Here is a 23,222-nt window from a genome sequence, read left to right as displayed (position 1 = left end):
TGGTCATCTCCTGTACTGTGTCCGCAGTCTCTGGTCATCTCCTGTACCGTGTCCGCAGTCTCTGGTCATCTCCTGCACTGTGTCCGCAGTCTCTGGTCATCTCCTGCACTGTGTCCGCAGTCTCTGGTCATCTCCTGTATTGTGTACGCAGTCTCTGGTCATCTCCTGTACTGTGTCTGCAGTCTCTGGTCATCTCCTGTACTATGTCCGCAGTCTCTGGTCATCTCCTGTACTGTGTCCGCAGTCTCTGGTCATCTCCTGTATTGTGTACGCAGTCTCTGGTCATCCCCTGTACTGTGTCCGCAGTCTCTGGTCATCTCCTGTACTGTGTCCGCAGTCTCTGGTCATCTCCTGTATTGTGTACGCAGTCTCTGGTCATCTCCTGTACTATGTCTGCAGTCCATTGGTTCAGAATATTTTTTTTTCTTGTTTTCCTCCTCTAAAACCTAGGTGCGTCTTATGGAGCGAAAAATACGGTAATCAACGCATAACTAAAGGTCTGACTGGTGTCCACATTTATTAGGCAGGATATCCACAAGCTTGCCATTGACAGCCCCTGTCTAGATACCATCATGCTTGTGTATATCCTTCCTAATAAATGTGGACATCTGTGATCCCACCAGTGGGCAGTGGCTGTCTTCTCAGCACTTGGCCTGTGAGCAGGTACAGCTCATATAATCCCCGACACCCAGAGCTGAAGTGGCAGTGAGGAATATGTAAAGTAAGAAGTACTCCTGCGCTACCTTCAGAGTGAATATGTAGTTATATGTTAACCCTTTGAGGACCGTAAGGTTTTGGAACGCCAGAAGAATACTTTTTTTGTTTTTAAAGTTCGTACACTTCAGTTGCTGTAACTAAGCCATTTCATGAAATAATTGGCAAAAAGCTAGATCCATTTGTTGTTTGTTGATAAGAAATAATATTTTGACTCAAAAAAAAAAAAAAAAAAAGTTTTAAGTTCTAAATCAGATGATACACGCAATTACAAACATGGGACAAATACGTCCCTTGGTCCTCAAAGGGTTAACCTCCCTAGCGCTCTGATTATGTCCATATTTCTGTGCTCAAAGCGGTACATTTTTTTGCATGGAAATATGTCTTTTTTTATTGTAGGTTGTAATTTTTAGGAATAACTCACTGACATCTGTCCGTACAAGAGTAGTAAACATCCCGGGTATGATAAAACTTGAAACACGAAATCATAAATTATAATAAATAATCATAAAAAATAATATAATAATAAGTTTAATCCAATAATATAATCAAACCAAAAACACTGAAATGTGAAATAGAGCGCCAAGTTCGCACATCGCTGAGCTCAGTCGCAGAATCGTTTTCAGTGTCTGATGAGGAATTTCCCCCACCAATCATTATCACTCAATTCTGCAAGTGGTTCTGATTTACTATCGCTGTTCTCTAGCCGGTCTAAAACCGCGTCTGACCTAAAGGGACGCTTTTTGGACGCCATGGACCTTTCTCAGTTTCCAGGCAGAAAGGGTGGTAAAAATGCAGGCAGGGCGCCGGACAAAGCACTCGGGACAAAATGTATGTGAAATGGTTGGATACAGGAATGTTATACTATGTGATTTTAGTGTATTTAGTGAATGTCACTTTTTAAAATTTTCAAATCTCCTGCCGGTTGCGGTCCTTTTACGTCCCAACATCGCAGGGAACGGAACCCAGAAGCTGGCATCGGCCGGAGGAGATGGCCGGGGACGCTGCAGGGGACACATCGCAGGAGCGCAGGACAAGGTAAGTGCTACAGGGACTCCCTGAGTGTAGTTCGGGGTCACCGCATTTGGTACTGAAACTTTACCCCGAGCTACACTTGGGAATACCGCCAGGGGGGTTAAATAATGTATAGAGAGCTGCTGCTAGCATCAAAAATTGTGTTTCTGCAACATAAATCGTAAATAAACCAATGAACTTAATGCTGCGCTGCTAATGTGAAGCGTAAATACCAAATAATCAAAAACAATGATAAAACAATAAATGAAATCATCAAATGTGCTTAATAACATTCATAAATCAGTGTGTGTGTGTTTAAAAAACACACAATATCCAATAAGCAAGTCCGTGCAATTTAAATTGCAACAGTGAATGTGGATAAGATTTTACATCAACTTCCTTCACAATTCCATAGAATTTCTTGTGCGCTCGCAAAACCATCACCGTTTCTTAACCCCCCCCCCCCCTGGAGGTATTCCCGAGTGTAGCTCGGGGTTAACTTTCAGTACCAGAAGCAGTAACCCCGAGCTACACTCAGGAATACCCTGCAGCATTGCTCTGGGATCCCTCCTGCACTTACCTTGTCCTGCGCTCCTGCGATGTCCCCCCTGCAATGTCCTCTGGCTGATGCCGGCATCTGTCTTCCGTCCCCTGCGAGCGTCGGGACGTACAGGGGACAGAACCGACCGGAAATTCAAAAATGTCAAAATGTGACATTCACTAAATCCACTAAAACCACATAGTATAACATTCCTGTATCAAACCATTTCACATACATGTTGTCCCGAGTGCTTTGTCCGGCGCCCTGCCTGCATTTTTACTGTTCTTTCTGCCTGGAAACTGAGAAATGTCCATGGCGTCCAAAAAGCGTCCCTTTAGGTCAAAAGCGGTTTTAGACCGGCTAGAGAACAGCGATAGTAAATCAGAACCACTTGCAGAATTGAGTGATAATGATTGGTGGGGGAAATTCCTCATCAGACACTGAAAACGATTCTGCGACTGAGCTCAGCGATGTGTGAACTTGGCGCTCTATTTCACATTTCAGTGTTTTTGGTTTGATTATATTATTGAATTACATTATTATTATGATTATTTATTATATTATGATTTCGTGTTTCAAGTTTTATCCTCCCCGGGATGTTTACTGGACTCTTGTTTGGACAGATTTCAGTGAGATATTCCTAAAAATTACAGGCCTACAATAAAAAAACAACATATTTCCATGCAAAATAATGTACCGCTTTGAGCACAGAAATACTGACATAATCAGACCCCTAGGGAGGTTAAAGTGCTGCATACATGCAGGTTGTCACCTCAGTGCTCACAGAACTCTCACCTTAAAAAAAAATGAATGCGCTTATACTGACTAATAAATTTGGATTCTTCCACTTTGCCCAGTAAAAGCAAACCCAGCCTGATGTCTGCAAACCCTGAACATACCTGAACCCTACTATAGTCTCAACGTTTGCTATTTTTTCAGGCTCATGTCAAGGGCGTGGCCGGAGGCAGACATGAACCGGAAGTGTCGTACGCAGAAGTCCAGTCTGTTGCTCCATATGTGATTTTAATGGCGATTTTTACAAGTGTAAACATGTAATTGCAATACTTTTATTAATGTATTTATTGGAACATACTGCACTATTGGAGATCCCTCTGTTTCCCTTTCATGAGTGAAGGAAATTTGATCCCAAGCGACCCTTAGGGCTCATTCACACTTGACTTTATTTCTAACTCTTGCCAAACGCCCCTATAGCATTTGACAACTCTCCAAAAACGCTGTATGCGTGGTTTTGCAGCGGTTGGTAGGCGTTTGCCAAGCGTTAAAACCGCACCACAAATGCCTATAATGAAGTTTAAATGGTATTAATGCTCTGCAAATGCCTCGCAACCGCACACGCCAGCCAGGCGTTTGCGGAGCTGCTCCATAGACTTGAACGGGAGGCTTCAACCCCTCCTGACTCCACCAGAGGCGTCTGTTTTGCCGCTATGCGACGCTAACGCTTCCGTGTGAACAGCACTGTGTGCTGCCATGTGCAGAATTTTCAGAGGCGTTTGGGAAGCGTTAAAAACGCTTCCAAACGCCTGCTGATAGAGCTAGTGTGATTGTAGCCTTAAAGGGACCGGTCTTGCAACCGGGTTCGGAGACCAGGAGATAGGAAGGAGCAGGGGCGGACTGACAACTCATAGGGCCCCCGGGCAATAGGGGATCATGGGGCCCCTGTGTCCTTGCCCAAACTCAAAAAAGCCTATGAAAAAGGTACCAGGGGCATCTCATGGGGCCCCCTACTGACCCCGGGCCCTCGGGCAGTGCCCAGTTTTCCAAATGGTCAGTCCGCCCCTGGGAAGGAGGGCCCCCAGTGGTTATAAAGTGGTGGAGGACCAGGAGAGTGGAGGAATCCCTGTTTATTAATCAATGTAAGCACATTCATTTTTTTCTTTTTTAAGGTGAGAGTTCTGTGAGCACTGAGGTGGCACAACCTGCATGTATGCAGCACTTTAGGAAACGGTGATGGTTCTATGGAATTGTGAAGGAAGGTGATGTAAAACCTTATCCAGATTCACTGCTTCAATTTAAATTGTAGGGACTTGCTTATGAGAACATTGTGTTTTCTAACATTTAAATCTATACTGTGATTTTTGCACATTTGATGATTTCATTCATTGGTTTATAATTGCTTTTGATTATTTGGTATTTATGCTTCACATTAGCAGCGCAGCATTCAGTTCATTGTCAGTGAGGAACAGCAGCCTAGAGTGAAGAATTTTTATGTCCAAGCGTCTAAAAGGTCTACATGGTCACTAAAGATGACTTGAAAGTAACTAAAGGTCTAAATGGTCCTAGGAAAATATGGGGTTTATGTACTAAAACCGGAGCACTCAGAACCTGATTGATTACCATGCACAGCTGCACCAGATTCTAACTTCAGCTTGTTCAATTGGGCTTGGACAAAACCTGGAAGCTGATTGGTTTCTGTGCAGAGTGCGCCAGATTTGCACCATGCAATTTTAGTAAACAACCTCCCCCAGCGTGTCAACTGGTGTAAGAGCAGTGCTTACAGTGAGCTAATGAAAACATTAGTAAAGCTTTTGGTAAGCAGCTCTGTTGAAGCCGTTAAAAGAAAACGTTAGTTCCAGTATGGGGATGTCAAACACAGATCTTAGTGGGAGTGCCAACTATCCCTTTAACCAAGCTGCTAGCAGGCTTTTCAACAAGAGTCAAGTGGTATTGAAGTCTACTAGCAGCCTAGTTAACCTCCCTGGCGGTATTCCTGAGTGTAGCTCGGGGTAAAGTTTCAGCACCACAAGCGGTAACACCGAGCTACACTCGGGAATACACTGCAGCATTGTTCCAGGATCCCTCCTGCACCTACCTCGTCCTGCGCTCCCACGATGTCCCTCCTGCAGTGTCCCCGGCAATGTCCTCCGGCCGATGCCGGCATCTGTCTTCCGGGTGTGTTCCCTGCGACGTCGGGACGTACGGGGGACGTAACTGGTGGGAAATTTAAAAATATGAAAAAGTGACATTCACTCAATACACTGAAATAACATAGTAAAACATTCCTGTATCGAACCATTTCACATACATTTTGTCCCGAGTGCTTTGTCCGGCGCCCTGCCTGCATTTTTACTGTTCTTTATGCCTGGAAACTGAGAAACGTCCATGGCGTCCAAAAAGCGTCCCTTTAGGTCAGACGCGGTTTTAGACCGGCTAGAGAACAGCGATAGTAAATCAGAACCACTTGCAGAATTGAGTGATAATGATTGGTGGGGGAAATTCCTCATCAGACACTGAAAACGATTCTGCGACTGAGCTCAGCGATGTGCGAACTTGGCGCTATATTTCACATTTCAGTGTTTTTGGTTTGATTACATTATTGAATTAAATTATTTTTATTATAATATTATTATTATGATTATTTATTATATTATGATTTTGTGTTTCAAACTTTATCCTCCCCGGGATGTTTACTGGACTCTTGTTCGGACAGATTTCAGTGAGTTATTCCTAAAAATTACAGCCTACAATAAAAAAACAACATATTTCCATGCAAAAAAATGTACCGCTTTGAGCACAGAAATACTGACATAATCAGACCCCTAGGGAGGTTAAAGTGCTGCATACATGCAGGTTGTCACCTCAGTGCTCACAGAACTCTCACCTTAAAAAAAAATGAATGCGCTTATACTGACTAATAAATTTGGATTCTTCCACTTTACACAGTAAAAGCAAACCCAGCCTGATGTCTGCAAACCCTGAACATACCTGAACCCTACTATAGTCTCAGCATTTGCTATGTTTTCAGGCTTATGTCAAGGGCGTGGCCAGAGGCAGACATGAACCGGAAGTGACGTACGCAAAAGTGCAGTCTGTTGCTCCATATGTGATTTTAATGGCGATTTTTACAAGTGTAAACATGTAATTTATTGGAACATACTGCACTATTGGAGATCCCTCTGTTTCCCTTTCATGAGTGAAGGAAATTTGATCCCAAGCGACCCTTAGGGCTCATTCACACTTGACTTTATTTCTAACTCTTGCTAAAACGCCCCTATAGCATTTGACAACTCTCCAAAAACGCTGTATGCGTGGTTTTGCAGCGGTTGGTAGGCGTTTGCCAAGCGTTAAAACCGCACCACAAATGCCTATAATGAAGTTTAAATGGTATTAATGCTCTGCAAATGCCTCGCAACCGCACACGCCAGCCAGGCGTTTGCGGAGCGGCTCCATAGACTTGAACGGGAGGCTTCAACCCCTCCTGACTCCACCAGAGGCGTCTGGAGAAATATTCATGCATTGCAGAAATATATTACGGAGGTGGTTTTTATACACGTTATATATTTATTTTTTTCATAGTGTACTTTTATTTCTTTAGTTTACTTCTAACCTACATAAGTTGCTGAGCTAAAGAAAATGAACGTGAAGACACCAACTAGAATGTCTGACACGGAGATTTAAGATGCTGATAGGTTCTGTTTTCAGTTGTTACAGATAAAAGTGGCACAGCCCCTATCCTTTCAAGATCGGGGGGGGTGAGTACTTTTCTACATTTCTGATTATATATGTTCCTTCTGCATTGACGATGTGGAGGAAATGACCATTGTAGCTTTTCATTATCTTCATCTAACAAAATGATTGAAAATGTGGATTGTGTATATTAATATATTAATGGGGGTCTGTGAGCATTCTGTAAAGGATGATTGAATAATGACATGTTGAGTATCTATAAAAGGGACACCCCTCCCCCAAGATATCGTTCAGTCACCCCTATGGCTTCATATATTCCCTAAAGCGAGGTCTCTGTGCTACAGCTACTGGCTCTGCTTGGGCTTTCATTTTACTTAACTTTGTGTGTTCCAGCGCCTCCTGTTGCATTTTCCATAAAGTAAAAGCAGCATAAAATCAAACAGGGATGGTGGGAACCCCTCATAAAGGACACTGCAGGTGTACAGACCCGGGAACTCAGCACAGGGATGGTGGGAATCCTTCATAAAGGGCACTGCAGGTGTACAGACCCGGGAACTCAGCACAGGGATGGTGGGAATCCTTCATAAAGGGCACTGCAGGTGTACAGACCCGGGAACTCAGCACAGGGATGGTGGGAATCCTTCATAAAGGGCACTGCAGGTGTACAGACCCGGGAACTCAGCACAGGGATGGTGGGAATCCTTCATAAAGGGCACTGCAGGTGTACAGACCCAGGAACTCAGCACAGGGATGGTGGGAATCCTTCATAAAGGGCACTGCAGGTGTACAGACCCGGGAACTCAGCACAGAAATGGTGATGACCCCTCATAATAGGCACAGCAGGTGTACAGACCTGGGAACTCAGCACAGGGATTGGGAGAACCCCTTAATGGACACAGCTGGTGTACAGACCTGGGAACTCAGCACAGGGGTGGTGATGACCCCTCATAATGGGCACAGCGGGTGGACAGACCCAGGAACTCAGCACAGGGATGGTTAGAACTCCTCTTAATGGGCACAGCCGGTGTACAAACTCGGGAACTCAGCGCAGGGATTGTGAGAATCACTCAAAATGAGCACAGCGGGTGTGCTTACCTGGGAACTCGGCACAGGGATGGTGGAAACCTCTCATAATGGACATGGCAAGTGTACAGACTCGGGAACTCAGCACAGGGATGGTGGAAACCCCTCATAATTGGCACAGCAGGTATACAGAGTTGTGAACTCAGCACAGGGATGGTGGAAACCCCTCATAATTGGCACAGCAGGTATACAGAGTTGGGAACTCAGCACAGGGATGGTGGGAACCCCTCATAACAGGCACACCAGGTGTACAGACCTGGTAATGTAGTGAGGGAATGGTAGAAGCCCCTCATAATGGAGTGAAGCTTTAATCCCCAGTATGTACAAACTGATTTTAACAGAGACTCAGAAAACATTGAAGCCAAGGCATTATCATTCTATCTGGGGAGCGAACAATCCCAAGGGAGAGGCCAGCAATGGCAGCCGTATAGTGTACTCATATCAGAGTCACGGACATATCTAGAGGAACGGTTTAGTTGCACACTTGCAGCCATTGCCGGTTGAAGCCGACCAGTTAGTCATTGTGAAAGGACGATTCCATTTCCACATATTGTATATAATTGTACATTTCCCTTCTACAGAAAGGATGTCATATACAGCTGAGATTCTCCATTCTGGTATCACCAGGACCAACAAGGACCACCCATCAGACAAACACTACTCCTATCACATGGAACCATCGTCTTACACAACCTGGCCTAGTTTAGGTGAAACTTCTGATTAAAGGATTACAGGACCCACAGGAAGGAAGTTGTGTTATCATCGCTGTTATGTAAAGTGATTCAGAAAAATCGAATCATCGCTATATTCTGAGGAGGGAGAAGGTTCCATCTGCTGAGGACTGGTGGAGGTAAGACCTGGCCCTGAATAGGTCATTCCAGCATGGATGGGCACCATTACCTCTACTAATGGTCTCCATGTTTTCTGTACTCTCTGCTCAGAGCTCCGATCTAACTAGAGAGGTAATCGCTCTGGATGGGGATAATGTCAGATCTCACTGGCTCTTCACCTAAATCAGGGGTGGGCAACTGGGGCCCTCCAGCTGTTGAACTACAAGTTCCATCATGCCTCTGCGAATCATGCTTGTAACTGTCAGTTTTGCAATGGCTCATGGGACTTGTAGTTCTACATGAGGCATTGCAAAACTGACAGTTACAAGCACGACTCCCAAAGGCAAAGGTATGATGGGACTTGTAGTTCACCAACAGCTGGAGTGCCACAGTTGTCCACCCCTGACCTAAATGGTTCATATACCTAAATATCTACATTCATTGGGTGCGTATAACGGTCAGTGAGATCTCCCGAGAGTCCTGGTTTTTATTTAACTCTCCAGACAGCAGGATTCCAGGTAGGAGTTATTGGGAGAGGGAGAAAGGGGGGGGGAGAGGGTGAGATAGAAGTGGGGGGATAAGAGGGTGAGATAGAAGTGGGGGGGGGGGTAAGAGGGTGAGATAGAAGTGGGGGGGGGTAAAGAGGGAGCGGAAGGTAGAACATGAGAAGGAGAGAGGGGCAGGAGAAGAGGGTGAGGTGGGAAGAGGGGAGAACAAAAAGAGGAAGAGATGCAAAAGGTAGGAAAGATACAAAATTAAAAGATAGAGAAGGAGAAAGAAATACAATGGTACAGACGGAGAGAGAGAGAGAGAGACAGAGAGAGAGAGAGAGAATTATGAATACAAAGGTGAGAGATGAGTGGAAGAGAGAGAGAGCAGAAAGATAAAAAGGCCAGAAGAGGAGAGTGAGATGAACAGAGAGAGGAGAAAAAGAGATACAATGGTATGAAAGAAAAAAAAAAAAAGAGAGTGGAGAGATACAAAGGATAGAGAGAGATGAAGAAAGAAAGGGAGAGAGGAGAGATACAACAGTGTGAGGGAAAAAAAGAAAAGGAGATCGACACACAGGAAAAAAAAGAGAGGGGGAGGAGAGAGAGCGCGGAAAAGAAAGAAAGATACAATGGTATGAGAGAAAAAGAAAAGAGAGTTACAAAGGAGAGAGATAAAGAAAGGGAGATATAGCAGAAAGAAAGATATAAAGGAAAGAGATACAACAGTATGAGAAAAAAAAGAGATGCAAAGGAAACAGATAAAATTAGAAGATACATAGAGAGAGAGAGAGAGAAGGAGAAAGAGATACAATGGTACAAGAGGAAAAAAATACAAGAGAAGGAAAGTGATACAAAAGGTAAGAGAGAGACATGAAGACAGAAAGGGAGAGAGAAGAGAAAGATGTTATGGTACAAGAGAAGATAAAAGAGAGGGGGGGGGAGAGAGAGATAATGGTACAAGAGACATAGGTGAGAGAGAGTGATATGGAAAGGACAGATAGGAAAAGAGAGTGAGACAGAAATTGGGAAGGTGGTGGCAGAGAGGGGGGTATTACAAAGGTAAGAAAGGAGAGACAGACACAGAGGAAGGAAGATGGTGAGCTAGAAAAGGGGGAGGGGGAGAAAGGGGGGAGGACGTGATAGAAAGGTGAAGGGAGAAAGGTGTGAGATAGAGAAAGGAGGGAAAAGAGTTAAGCTGGCCATACACTGGAAGATTTTTGCGTGAAATTTTTCATTTTCAGGACTTTTGTTTGAGTTTGTTTGTAGCACTGACCCCCAAACTGGTCTTGCAGTTTTGTCCCATGCTCTGTTCCCTGTTGGGTGCACGGCAGCCAGGCACACAGCAACTCCACAGTCTCTCAACTCAATAACCAGGCAATGAGGGTCCTTTTGAAGTCTAAAGCTGGTTAAACTTGAACAAAGTGTAGGGTGAGCCTTGGGATACTACAGATTTGGTGAATGCTGTAGCAGAGAACGCTCTCTGGTAATGCCTAGACTCTTCAGGGTGGACCTCCTGTGACTAGTAGTAGATGGACAAACAGTTCAGGGGACTGCAACTATAGACGCACTCCTAAGCCAGCAACTCTAGAATAGTCTCTCTAAGGATCTCTCTCTCAGGCCTCTACTTACTGTGTCCATGTTTACATAGATGCCTCCTTCCATTACCAGCCAGACCCTGTACCATGAGCCTCCAGGCCAGATCTACAGTAGACTTCCTCCAAACTTTATCACCCAGGGATTGGCTGTATGAATATGGGGGTACAGGGTCTGCCTCTTCCAACCCACTACACTAGAATCCACAGGAAAACAGGGCAGTAGTTGAGGTCTGAAGAAGGAGCCTATTGAGCATGCTCCGAAATGCATTACCGCCCCCTTCACCTGCCACATCTGACTCTGTTCTCCAAGCATCATTTTTGAGGCACAGGCACATCCTGGACTCTACTTCCTGATCCTATAGGCAGAGTTTGCTGCTGGACGGCTGGATGTCCCACCTGGATCCAATCACCACACGATGAGTCTTTTTAACCGTTTATCTTGTAAGTGCAAATTTTCCATTGTTTACTTAATAAATTGTCAATACTGCACTTAGAGGCGCCTTCCTCTCTTTTTCTTGTTACTGCATTAGAGCCTTGCTTCCACTCTAAGAAGAGCTGCCTCTGTGTTACTGCTCCCATCCATCCATCCATCCCTGATATCCATCTGGCACCTTTATCTTACAGCTACAGAGGTTGGGCTCCAACAAGCGCCCTATATAATATACATTTTCCAGTAGTTGAGCCTGCAACCAGCAGAACCCAAAACAGCCAGAAGCAATCACACTCTTCTCCCCTGGCCACAGCAGAGCCAAAAACCAAATCTACCTTATTCCTACTAACAACCTAACTAGGAGGGCACTACATCATGGTTATTGAGGTTAAACTGACATTCTTTTTTCAACCATGGTGGCAAGAAAAGTCAAAGGAGCAGGTTGGAAAATTTTCCTCCAATTAACAAATTTCTAACAGTGAATGTGGTTGTCATTTGGGGAATTACATTCATTCCTAAACTGAATGTTAAAGTAAACTTTCAATTGACCTTCATCAAGTACTGATGAGATTTTTCATAAATCTTTGTTCAAAAATCTGCCAGTGGATGGCCAGATTTAGATATAAAGGTGAGGGGAGACAGGAGGGTGAGATAAAAAGGTTAGAAGAGAGAGGAAGGAAGAGGGTGAGGCAGGTGGGGAGGGAGAGAGAGCAAAGGATAAGTGACCGAGGGTAGGGAAAGTCCAAAGTTGAAAGAAAAAAAAAAAAAAAAAGTAAGGTAAAGGAGACAAAAGAGGTAAAAAAAAGGGTAAAAATGTGAGAACGATATGCAAGGAGAGAAAAGGAAACGTGAAATAGAGAAAATAGTGAGATAGACAAACCAACAGGGAATTGGTGTTGGTGGTCTAGGTGTTGGTGGGGGTGCTGGTGGTGAAGGTGGTAGTGTTGGTGTTTGTGTTGGTTTTGTTGTTGTTGTTGGTGCTAGTATTTATGTTGGTGGTTTTGCTTTTGTTGTTTGTGTTGGTGATGAAGGTGGTTGTGTTGGTGATGAAGGTGGTTGTGTTGGTGTTTGTGTTGGTTGGTGGGTTTGTTTTTGTTGGTGATGGTGGCGGTGTTTGTGGTGAAGGTGGTGGTGTTTGTGTTGGTGGGGGTTTTATTTTTGTTGTTGGTGTTTGTGTTGGTGCTATTATTTATGTTGGTGGTGATGTTGAGGTTTGTGTTGGTGGTTTTGCTTTTTTATTTGTGTTGGTGATGAAGGTGTTGGTGTTTGTGTTGGTGGTGGGTTTTTTTGTTGGTGGTGTTTGTGTTGGTGGTGAGGGTGTTTGTGTTTGGTGGTGGCTTTGTTTTTGTTGGTGATGGTGGTGGTGTTTGTGTTGGTGGTTTTGTTTTTGTTGTTGGTATCTATGTTGGTGGTGGTGGTATCTATGTTGGTGGTGTTTGTGTTGATGGTGTTGGTATCTATGTTGGTGGTGGTTTTGTTTTTGTTGGTGGTGGTGGTGTTTGTGTTGGTATTTATGTTGGTGGTGAAGGTGGTGGTGTTGGTTGTGGTTTTGCTTTTGTTGTTTGAGCTGTTGGTGAAGGTGGTGGGGATGTTGGTGTTTGTGTCAGTAGTAGTTTTGTTTTTGTTGTTGGTGTCTGTGTTGGTGGTGAAGGTGGTGGTGGGGATGTTTGTGTGTTTGTGTTGGTGGAGATGATGGTGTTGGTGATGGCTGGGAGGGTGGGGGAAAGAATAAGATGAAAAAGTAGTGTTGCAAAGAAAATAAAAGATAAAATAACGAGGAAAGGAGAGAATAAAAAGCAAGAAAAAGGAGAGAGGGAGAGAGCATGGAACAAAAAAAAGAAAAAACAGAGAACATTTAATGTGAAGCCTTCTCTTTGTCTTATATAAAAGTAGGGGATACATTGGGGAGGATTTACTAAAACTGGAGCCCTCAGAATATGGTGCAGCTGTGCATGGCAACCAATCATCTTCTATCTTCAGCTTGTCCAGTTAAGCTTTGACAATAAAACCTGGAAACTGATTGGTTTCTATGCAGAGCTGCACCAGGGTTTCCATGCTCCAGACTTAGTAAATAACCCCCATTGCTTCCTTCAAGAAGACGAGATACTGATCACACACGTCCAGTAACTATCTTGTGTCTTTATAGGGAATAAAGATGTCAAATATCAGCAATGTGACGGACACAACAGAGTCTTTGAGCTATGAAAATGCTTTCATCATCCTGGTTCTATTTTTCATTTTCCTTGTGGGGGTCCCCGGCAACGCTCTGGTGCTTTGGGTTACCGGAATGAAGATGAAACGCAGAGTCAGCACCGTTTGGTTTTGGAACCTTGCCCTGGCCGACATCATCTGTTGCTCCTTTGTCCCACCCATCCTAGCCAATATCTTTTATTCCCGTTGGTTATATGGAAAAGCTTTGTGCAAAATTTTACCCTGTATCCTCATCTTCAATATGTTCTCCAGCGTCTTCACCCTGGTGGCCATCAGCATTGACCGATGCATCCTGGTGGTCTGGCCTGTGTGGGCCCAAAATCACCGCCGCTTAAGAACGGCGTGGATCGTCTGCTTGGTTATCTGGATTGTGTCTGTCATAATGGGTCTACCTGCTGGCATCTACCGGACAATAAAGATTGAGAACAACAGAACTTTATGCATCTATATGAACAATTTCATGGTTCCCATCACTCTTACTCGAATGGTTTTTGGATTTCTGATTCCTTTCATCATCATCTCTAGTTGTTACATCCGTCTGGCTTTTAAAGCACAAAATATACGTCTTTTAAAAGCAGGAATAAAAACCACCAGAGTGGCCCTTGCCATCATAGTAGCATTCTTCATCACCTGGGCTCCATACCACATAATGGGAATGCTTATGCTGTACACTGAAGATGAACTTGTGGTTTCCCTGAATGCTCCAGCCCAGGCTTTGGCTCACTTTAATAGTTGTATTAACCCGATACTGTACGTCTTCTTGGGCAAAGACATGAAGAGTAAAGTACGGCAGTCCGTTCGAGGGCTAATGGAAAATGCATTTAATGAAGATGCATCAAGAATGACCACGTACTACAGGAGCAAATCCTCGTCCAAAGAGCACTCTTGTGTTGAGCGACAGTAGGACCGTAGTACTGAGTAAGATGGACATTTATACCAATGCGGTTAATAAAATCCCAATTCCAAGAATTGGGATCTAAACTTCCACTGCAAGGAATACATACCCATTATGTCTAGGGGTGTCTGAATAAGCAGAAAATACTCACCTTTGAGGTGTGATTGGTCCCTGCAGCTTCATCTCTAAGGCTAGGTTCACACTGCGGGTTGGTTGCAGGTGTGGGTATCAATGCAATTTCTGCACCCGCAGCCACATCGCGTTTCTCTTGGGAGACACGGGGAGGGAGGCGTGACCACACGGCATCTCATCCCGCAGCGCGATCGTCAAAAAGACCATGTGGTTTCTGCATGGATGCACTTTTTCTTTGTGTAAAATGTAGCCACCGCAGCCCATTCAAACTTTCTAAACAAAGAGGCAGAGGAATAGAACCCCATCACTGGTATCAGTTGGCAGAATAGTGCCCCATCATTGGTGTCAGTTTGAGGAATGGTGCCCCATCATTGGTGTCAGTGGGAGGAATGGTGCCCCATCATTGGTGTCAGGGGGAGGATTGGTGCCCCATCATTGGTGTCAGGGGGAGGATTGGTGCCCCATCATTGGTGTCAGGGGGAGGATTGGTGCCCCATCATTGGTGTCAGGAGGAGGAATGGTGCCCCATCATTGGTGTCAGGGGGAGGAATAGCGCTTCATCATTGGTATTAGTGGGAGGATGAGCCCCATCAATAGGTGTCTGTGGGAGGAATAGCGCCCCATCATTGGTGTCAGTGGGAGGAATAGCGCCCCATCATTGGTGTCAGTGGGAATAATAGCGCCCCATCATTGGTATCAGTGGGAGAAATAGCACCCCATCATTGGTACCAGTGGGAGGAATAGCGCCCCATCATTGGTACCAGTGGGAGGAATAGCGCCCCATCATTGGTATCAGTGGGAGGAATAGTGTCCAATAATTGGTGTCAGTGGGAGGAATAGCGCCCCATCATTGGTATCAGTGGGAGGAATAGTGCCCCATCATTGGTGTCAGTGGGAGGAATAGCGCCCCATCATTGGTGTCAGTGGGAGGAATAGTGCCCAATAATTGGTGTCAGTGGGAGGAATAGCGCCCCATCATTGGTATTATTGGGAGGAATAGTGCCCCATCATTGGTGTCAGTGGAAGGAATAGTGCCCCATCATTGGTGTCAGTGGGAGTGGGACCCCTAGCAGCCTGCCCCAATTTACATACCTATTCTCAAGAAAAGTATAAATAGTTGATAGCATTAAACATATACAGTATTTATAAGTACTTTCAATAAAATTGATTTTAAACAATAGGAAAACATGCCATAAATCAAAGACTAATCAACACAAAGGGCACAGTACAGGGGCAGGGCATAATACTGGTTCTGGGATGCTACCCGGGCTATCCTGGGACAGTTTAGTAAAGAAAGTGACTATCCAGTTGGAAAGCATGATGTAATGCAAGATTATCCTGGGGAGTGCCCATACATTAAGACAGCCCTGGCCATCATTGGTGTCAATGAGGTAAATAGTGCCCCATCATTGGTGTCAATGGAAGTAATAGTGCCCCATCCTTGGTGTCCGTAAAAGAAACAGTGCCCAATTGTTGGTGTCAATGGCAGGAATAATGCCTCAAAGACCAGATAAAAGGCAAGTAAATGGCTGCATCTGGCCCCAGTCCACAGTTTGGAGACCACTGTTTAAGATCATTCCAGTAGCAATCACACTCAGCCCCCACCACATAAGATATGGGGTTAATAGCCCTGCATTGTAGGTGGTGATGCCGAGGGACCACCTACAGATCGGAGTTTCAGAGCTGGCCAGAGCAGGAGAGAGGACCAGCAACAAGACATAATGAACATTATTATAAGGGGGAGGCCACTGCAAGGGCAGATTTTTTCTCATGCCTGGAGTTGGCAGTGAATGTATAGTCATAACCTTGATTTATTTAGTTGGATAGAGTGTTTCACTGGCTACATATGTCTATTTTAGGAGACTTCCATTCACTTCCTGTCCCGGAGATGCAACAGGAAGCAAGAGAAAACCTGTACAAAGTGAGGGGAAGTCCCCTGGAAGACAGTTTTTGGTGGAATAGGCATCTCCAAAGGACAATTTGGCCTCTTGTTCTGGTGGCAGCTGCAGGACTTTGGATTTTCCAACACTCTCAATCTCAATGACCATGGTCACCAGGACAGAGATGGTGAATATGTCCAGCAGAAAACAGCACCAGGGGGCAGGAAAAATGTGACAGGGGCCCTAATTTAGCTCTGAAGATACCCCTATTTAATAGGAATCACTGTGGTACCCTGGTGCCAATCTGTGGCCCTTTGGCTCTTTTTTGGGACCCTGTAGGCACCATTCTGTGTTTCCCTATTGCCTTGTTAAAGTAGCGACTTCTACCAGTTCATTTCAAGTGTGCTATTTGCATTTGGAATCTGTTGCTGTCAACTCTCAAGATGAGATCCAAAGAGCTGTCACTATCCGTGAAGCCATCATTAGGCTGAAAAAACAAAACAAACCCATCAAAGAGATGGCAAAAACATTAGGCGTGGCCAAAACAACTGTTTGGAACATTCTTAAAAAGAAGGAACGCGCCGGTGAGCTCAGCAACACCAAAAGACCCGGAAAACAACTGTGGTGGATGACTGAAGAATGCTTTCCCTGGTGAAGAAAACACCCTTCACAACAGTTGGCCAGATCAAGAACACTCTCCAGGAGGTAGGTGTATGTGTGTCAAAGTCACCAATCAAGAGAAGACTTCACCAGAGTGAATACAGAGGGTTCACCACAAGATGGAAACCATTGGTGAGCCTCAAAAACAGGAAGGCCAGATTAGAGTTTGCCAAACGACATCTAAAAAAGCCTTCACAGTTCTGGAACAACATCCTATGGACAGATGAGACCGAGATCAACTTGTACCAGAGTGATGGGAAGAGAAGAGTATGGAGAAGGAAAGGAACTGCTCATGATCCTAAGCATACCACCTCATCAGTGAAGCATGGTGGTGGTAGTGTCATGGCGTGGGCATGTATGGCTGCCAATGGAACTGCTTCTCTTGTATTTATTGATGATGTGACTGCTGACAGAAGCAGCCGGATGAATTGTGAAGTGTTGCAGGAATATTATTTGCTCATATTCAGCCAAATGCTTCACAACTCATTGGACGCTTCACAGTGCAGATGGACAATGACCCAAAGCAGACTGCAAAAGCAGCCAAAGAATTTTTTAAGGGAAAGAAGTGGAATGTTATGCAATGGCCAAGTCCATCACCTGCCCTGAATCCGATTGAGCATGCATTTCACTTGCTGAAGACAAAACTGAAGGGAAAATGCCCCAAGAACAAGCAGGAACTGAAGACAGTTGCAGTAGAGGCCTGGCAGAGCATCACCAGGGATGAAACCCAGCATCTGGTGATGTCTATGTGTTCCACACTTCAGGCTGTAATTGACTGCAAAGGATTTGCAACCAAGTATTAAAAAGTGAAAGTTTGATTTATGATTATTATTCTGTCCCATTACTTTTGGTCCCTTAACAAGTGGGAGGCACATATGCAAACTCTTGCTCATTTCATTTCAAATCCATTGTGGTGGTGTATAGAGCCAAAAATGCTAGAATTGTGTCGATGTTCCAATATTTATGGACCTGACTGTAGCAATAAAGTTAAATGAAAAGAAATTTAACTGAGTACACAAAAATGATACAAATTAAAGAGGGGCATGTTAGGTATCTAGTTACTTGCCGTAACATCCTCTTTCATATTTTGCAAAAGAAAAAATTGGGTAAATTTATTTTTAATTCATTAAAGTGTATTTAAAAATAAAAAAAATAAAAAAAACATTGCTTTTCAAAATACCATCAGCATTATCTAGGGTCATTGCTAAAATATATATATATAAATGTTTGGGGGTTCTAAGTAATTTTAGCAAAAAACTTGTAAACAAAAACATGCCAGACAATACTTGGTCTTCTGCACTGTGAGCCCCTGATGAAGAAGTGAATAGCAGTGAAACATGGTGGGTAATGGGAAAAGGAAAAAAAAATTAATGGATACCAAGGATGGAAATGTATTTAGGAGATAGTTAACCCTTTGATCGCCCCAGATGTTAACCCCTTCCTGCCCAATGTCATTAGTACAGTGTCAGTGCTTTTTATTAGCACTGATCACTGTATTGGTGTCACTGGGGATGTCAGTGGCAGTTAGTCAGTCCACCCACCAGTGTCAGAATGCCTTCCGCAGTCCCGCTACAAGTCGCCAATCGCTGCCATTACCAGTATTAAAAAAAAAAAAATTCCCAGTATCTATACCTCCATTTTTAGACGCTATAACTTTCACGTAAACCAATTTACACGTATTGGGATTTTTTTTAGCAAACACATGGAGCAGAATATATTTTGGCCTAAATTTATGACGAAATGTAATTTCTGAAATTTTTTTTACTCAACGAGTTTATTAGCAAACAGGCAAATATTGTTATTTTTCCTCAAAATTGGCGGTCTTTTTTGTTTATAGCGCAAAAAGTAAAAACCGCACAGGTGATCCTATACCACCGAACAAAAGCTAAATTTGTGGGGGGAAAAAGGATGTAAATTTCACTTGGGTGCAGCGTTGCATGACCGCACAATTGTCAGTTAAAGTACCTGTGATGGGAGTGACTTTTAGGGGTGGGGGACCTCTGTGTCAGCTCATATTCCCTTCATTATATTTAACCCACCCTGTGCCTGTTAAGGGGTACAGGGTGTGAATGTCTGAGTATTGTGTATTGGTGTGGGGATTGTCCTTCGTTCCCTGCCATGTGGTTGTCCATTGTTCTCTGCCATGTGCTGCATCCCATTGTTCTGTGTCTTGGTTGGGTGAGGGGTGTTTCCTGTAGCCCTTCCCACGGATGGGGCGGGCTGATGATGTGTTTCCTGTAGCCCTTCCCACTGATGGGGCGGGCTGATGATGCGTTTCCTGTTCCTGGTTGTGTTTCCCCGCCCTGTGTATATATCTTGTGTTTGTGTAAAAATAAAGTAGTTGACTTCCTGTCTTAAAAAGAGTCTGGTGCTATTTCCTGCATGATCAGTGGGTGGTGTCCAGGAATTTGTGTTTGGACAGGGAAGCTGGAGTATAGCGGAAATAAAAAATGGCCTGGTCAGGAAGGAAGAAGGAGGTGGGGAATCCTTTGAGGACAATGGGTTAAAAAATTTAAAGACACCCCCATCCACATATCACAAATGTGAGGATGGGGGTGACCATTGTCTGATTATGCGATTAGCTCCTATCGGATGGTTCTCTGTATAAATACAGTACATTCCACCAACCCCTAGCCCTCCTGAGGATTCCCTTCCCCCTCCCCTTCCTAACCAGGACATTTCGCTGCGTTACTTTAACTGACACATGCATGCAACGCTGCACTTAATTGAAATTGAATATCTTGTTTCCCACAAATTAAGCTTTTGGTGGTATTTGATCGCCTGTGCGGTTTTTATTTTTTTCACTATAAGCAAAAACAAACAAAAAAAAAAGGACCAGCAATTTAGAGAAATAAAATATTTTGGACTTTTTGCTATTAAACACGTCCAGTAAAGAGAAAAAAAAAAAAAATCAAATTTTGTCATAAATTTTGGCCAAAATGTATTCTGCTCCATGTCTTTGCTGAAAAAAAAATCCCAATACATGTCAATTCACTGGTTTATGTGAAAGTTGTGGCGTTTACAAATGACGGTATATATAATGGGATTTTTTTCCCTACTAGTAATGGCGGCGATCAACAACTTTTAGTGGGACTGCGGCGGGCATTCTGACACTAAGGGGAACTGACATGGTGTCACTGAAAACCCCAGTGACACCAATACAGTGATCAGTGCTAAAAAACAGCACTGACACTGTACTAATAGCACTGGGCAGGAAGGGGTTAACGTGATGGGCGATCAAAGGGTTAACTGTGCGTTTTACTAGGGGGCGGTGGTGTGTGTTCTTCACTGTAAGCACACCAATCGGGATGGCTGTACTGTGCAGTGTGTCCAGGCTGACAGGGAGGAAGACTGTTTGTAAACAAAACAGTCTTCCTCCCCGTCGGTGATGGTCGATAATTACCGGCAGGGACCCAGTGATTGACATTCGCGGCTGCGAATGGCGGTGTGGGTAATGCAAAATCACGTATATATATATATATATATATATATATATATACAGTCATGGCCGAAATTGTTGGCACCCTTGATATTTCTCCAGGAAATCATGTATTTCTCACGAAACGTATTGCATTAACACATGTTTTGCTATACACATGTTTATTCCCTTTGTGTGTATTGGGACAAAACAAAAAAAGGGAGGAAAGAAAGCAAATTCGACATAATGTCACACAAACCTCCAAAAATGGGCTGGACAAAAGTATTGGCACCCTTTCACAACTGCGGATAAATAAGAATGTTACAAGCATGTGATGCTCCTGTAAACTCACCTGGGGCAAGTAACAGGTGTGGGCAATATAGAAATCACACCTGAAAGCAGATAAAAAGGAGAGACGTTCACTTAACCTTTGCATTGTGTGTCTGTCTGTGCCACACTAAGCATGGACAACAGAAAGAGGAGACGAGAACTGTCTGAGGACCTGAGAACCAAAATTGTGGCAAAATATCAACAATCTCAAGGTTACAAGTCCATCTCCAGAGAACTAGATTTGCCTTTGTCCACAGTGCGCAACATTATCAAGAAGTTTGCAACCCATGGCACTGTAGCTAATCTCCCTGGTCGTGGACGGATGAGGAAAATTGATGAAAGATTGCAACGCAGAATAGTCCGGATGGTGGATAAGCAGCCCCAAACATGTTCCAAAGACATTCAAGCTGTCCTGCAGGCTCAGGGAGCATCAGTGTCAGCGCGAACTATCCGTCGACATTTAAATGAAATGAAACGCTATGGCAGGAGACCCAGGAGGACCCCACTGCTGACACAGAGACATAAAAAAGCAAGACTACAGTTTGCCAAAATGTACTTGAGTAAGCCAAAAGCCTTCTGGGAAAACGTCTTGTGGACAGATGAGACCAAGATAGAGCTTTTCGGTAAAGCACATCATTCTACTGTTTACCGAAAACGGAATGAGGCCTACAAAGAACAAAACACAGTACCTACGGTAAAATATGGTGGAGGTTCAATGATGTTTTGGGGTTGTTTTGCTGCCTCTGGCACTGGGTGCCTTGACTGTGTGCAAGGCATCATGAAATCTGAGGATTACCAAAGGATTTTGGGTCGCACTGTAGGGCCCAGTGTCAGAAAGCTGGGTTTGCGTCCAAGATCCTGGGTCTTCCAGCAGGACAATGACCCCAAACATACGTCAAAAAGCACTCAGAAATGGATGGCAAAGAAGCGCTGGAGAGTTCTGAAGTGGCCAGCAATGAGCCCAGATCTAAATCCCATTGAACACCTGTGGAGAGATCTTAAAATTGCTGTTGGGAAAAGGTGTCCTTCCAATAAGAGAGACCTGGAGCTGTTTGCAAAGGAAGAGTGGTCCAAAATTCCGGGTGAGAGGTGTCAGAAGCTTATTGATGGTTATAGGAAGCGACTGATTTCAGTTATGTTTTCCAAAGGGTGTGCAACCAAATATTAAGTTAAGGGTGCCAATACTTTTGTCCAGCCCATTTTTGGGGTTTTGTGTGACATTATGTCATATTTGCTTTTCTGCCTCTGTTTTATATTTGTTCCAATACATACAAAGGGAATAAACATGTGTATAGCAAAACATGTGTTAATGCAATACCTTTTTTGTGTGAAATACTTGATTTTCAGGAAAAATATCAAGGGTGCCAACAATTTCGGCCATGACTGTATATATATATATATGTGATTTTGCGTACCCGTGCCGCAGTCTGCTATATGGCGGTGGGGAAGCGGCTAAATAAGCAGTTCTTGTTTACTCCAAAAACTGGCGCTGTCTAGTTCCTTGGGGTAGCTACAGCTATAGTCACTTGCCTCGCGTTCCGGAGCTTGGGAAGCAGTTTGGCGGAGATACCCAGTCGGGGTCTCAGGAGTCCGTCACATATATTAGGTTTGTGTGCACTAAGATTCATTTAGGCGTATTTTTCCCTGAAAATTTGCATTTGATAAACAGCTGTGCAAATATCGTGTGACAAAAAAAAAGAAAAAAAAAATTGCAACTGCCATTTTATTCTGCAGGGCCTCTGTTTTCAGAAAATATATACTGTTCTAAGTAATTTTCGAACACAAAATGCTGATTTTAAACAAATCTAAAAACAAAGTCCCAGTAGACAAGTGGTTAAGGATCACTACTTGTAGGCGTAAACCATAACTTCCCATTAATGTTCAGGAAGGAGGATGTAATAAAAAATGGATAAGGCTTATCAACTGCCAGCCAGCCTGAAGTATTTCAAGAGAAGAGCAGAAGAGAAGACTCCATCTGCTGCAGACTGCTAGAGGTAGGACCTGATGATAAAGAAGTCATACCGGGGGGAGGGTTGAGGACCATTGTCCCGGGATCTTCGTCTTGAGGGTCAAAAACACAAACAACTGGCTTTCTTAGACCTAGAGCGGAGTATAGATCTATGTTTGTCTTAAGCATCTTTGAATCCTGTGACAGGAGTCACTTTGGGTGGGGGGCCCATGGAACACAGCTCACTTTGGAGAGGTAGGGAGACCCTGGTCTCAGCTCCCCATATCTGTATTATGTGTAAGTCACCCTGTGCCTGTTAGGGGTGCAGGGTGAAATGTCCTGATATTGTGTAGACATGTCTAGGAGATCGGTGGGGGTTGTTGATTGTTAATGCCACATGGTTGCATCCCATTGTTCTATTATGTGTCTTGCTTGGGAGCAAACTATTATGGGATGTATGTGTTTGTGTGTATTGGCTTGGTGGGGGGTGTTTCCGGCAGCCCTCCCCCCTGATGGGATGGTCTGCTGATGTGTCTTGTTACTGGGTGTGGATTGCCCCACCCTGTGTATTTTAAAACCGATACAAGATATATAGTCTATTTCCTGATTTATCTCAAGACTGGTC

General features: G+C 44.1%; 1 pseudogene across 2 annotated transcripts in view; it reads left to right on the top strand.

The window, feature by feature from the left end:
* Positions 1-18,080, top strand: part of LOC149434260 (C3a anaphylatoxin chemotactic receptor pseudogene) — a 44,219-nt pseudogene extending 26,139 nt beyond the window's left edge. The window contains exons 2-4 of one of the 2 annotated variants that reach the window (XR_016308780.1): positions 6,710-6,759; positions 8,359-8,627; positions 13,270-18,080. The product of XR_016308780.1 is annotated as a C3a anaphylatoxin chemotactic receptor pseudogene, transcript variant X1 (transcript). Of the gene's footprint in view, positions 1-6,709; positions 6,760-6,788; positions 8,628-13,269 lie in introns of those variants that run through there. The other variant, XR_016308781.1, reaches the window with a different exon arrangement.
* The last annotated feature ends 5,142 nt before the right edge of the window (positions 18,081-23,222 follow it).

Source organism: Staurois parvus, unplaced genomic scaffold (genome assembly GCF_062004578.1).
Source record: "Staurois parvus isolate SC_StPar_1 unplaced genomic scaffold, SC_StPar_1.0 ptg001793l, whole genome shotgun sequence".
NCBI classification, from domain to species: domain Eukaryota; kingdom Metazoa; phylum Chordata; class Amphibia; order Anura; family Ranidae; genus Staurois; species Staurois parvus.
This window is presented reverse-complemented; position numbering and strand designations above follow the sequence as displayed.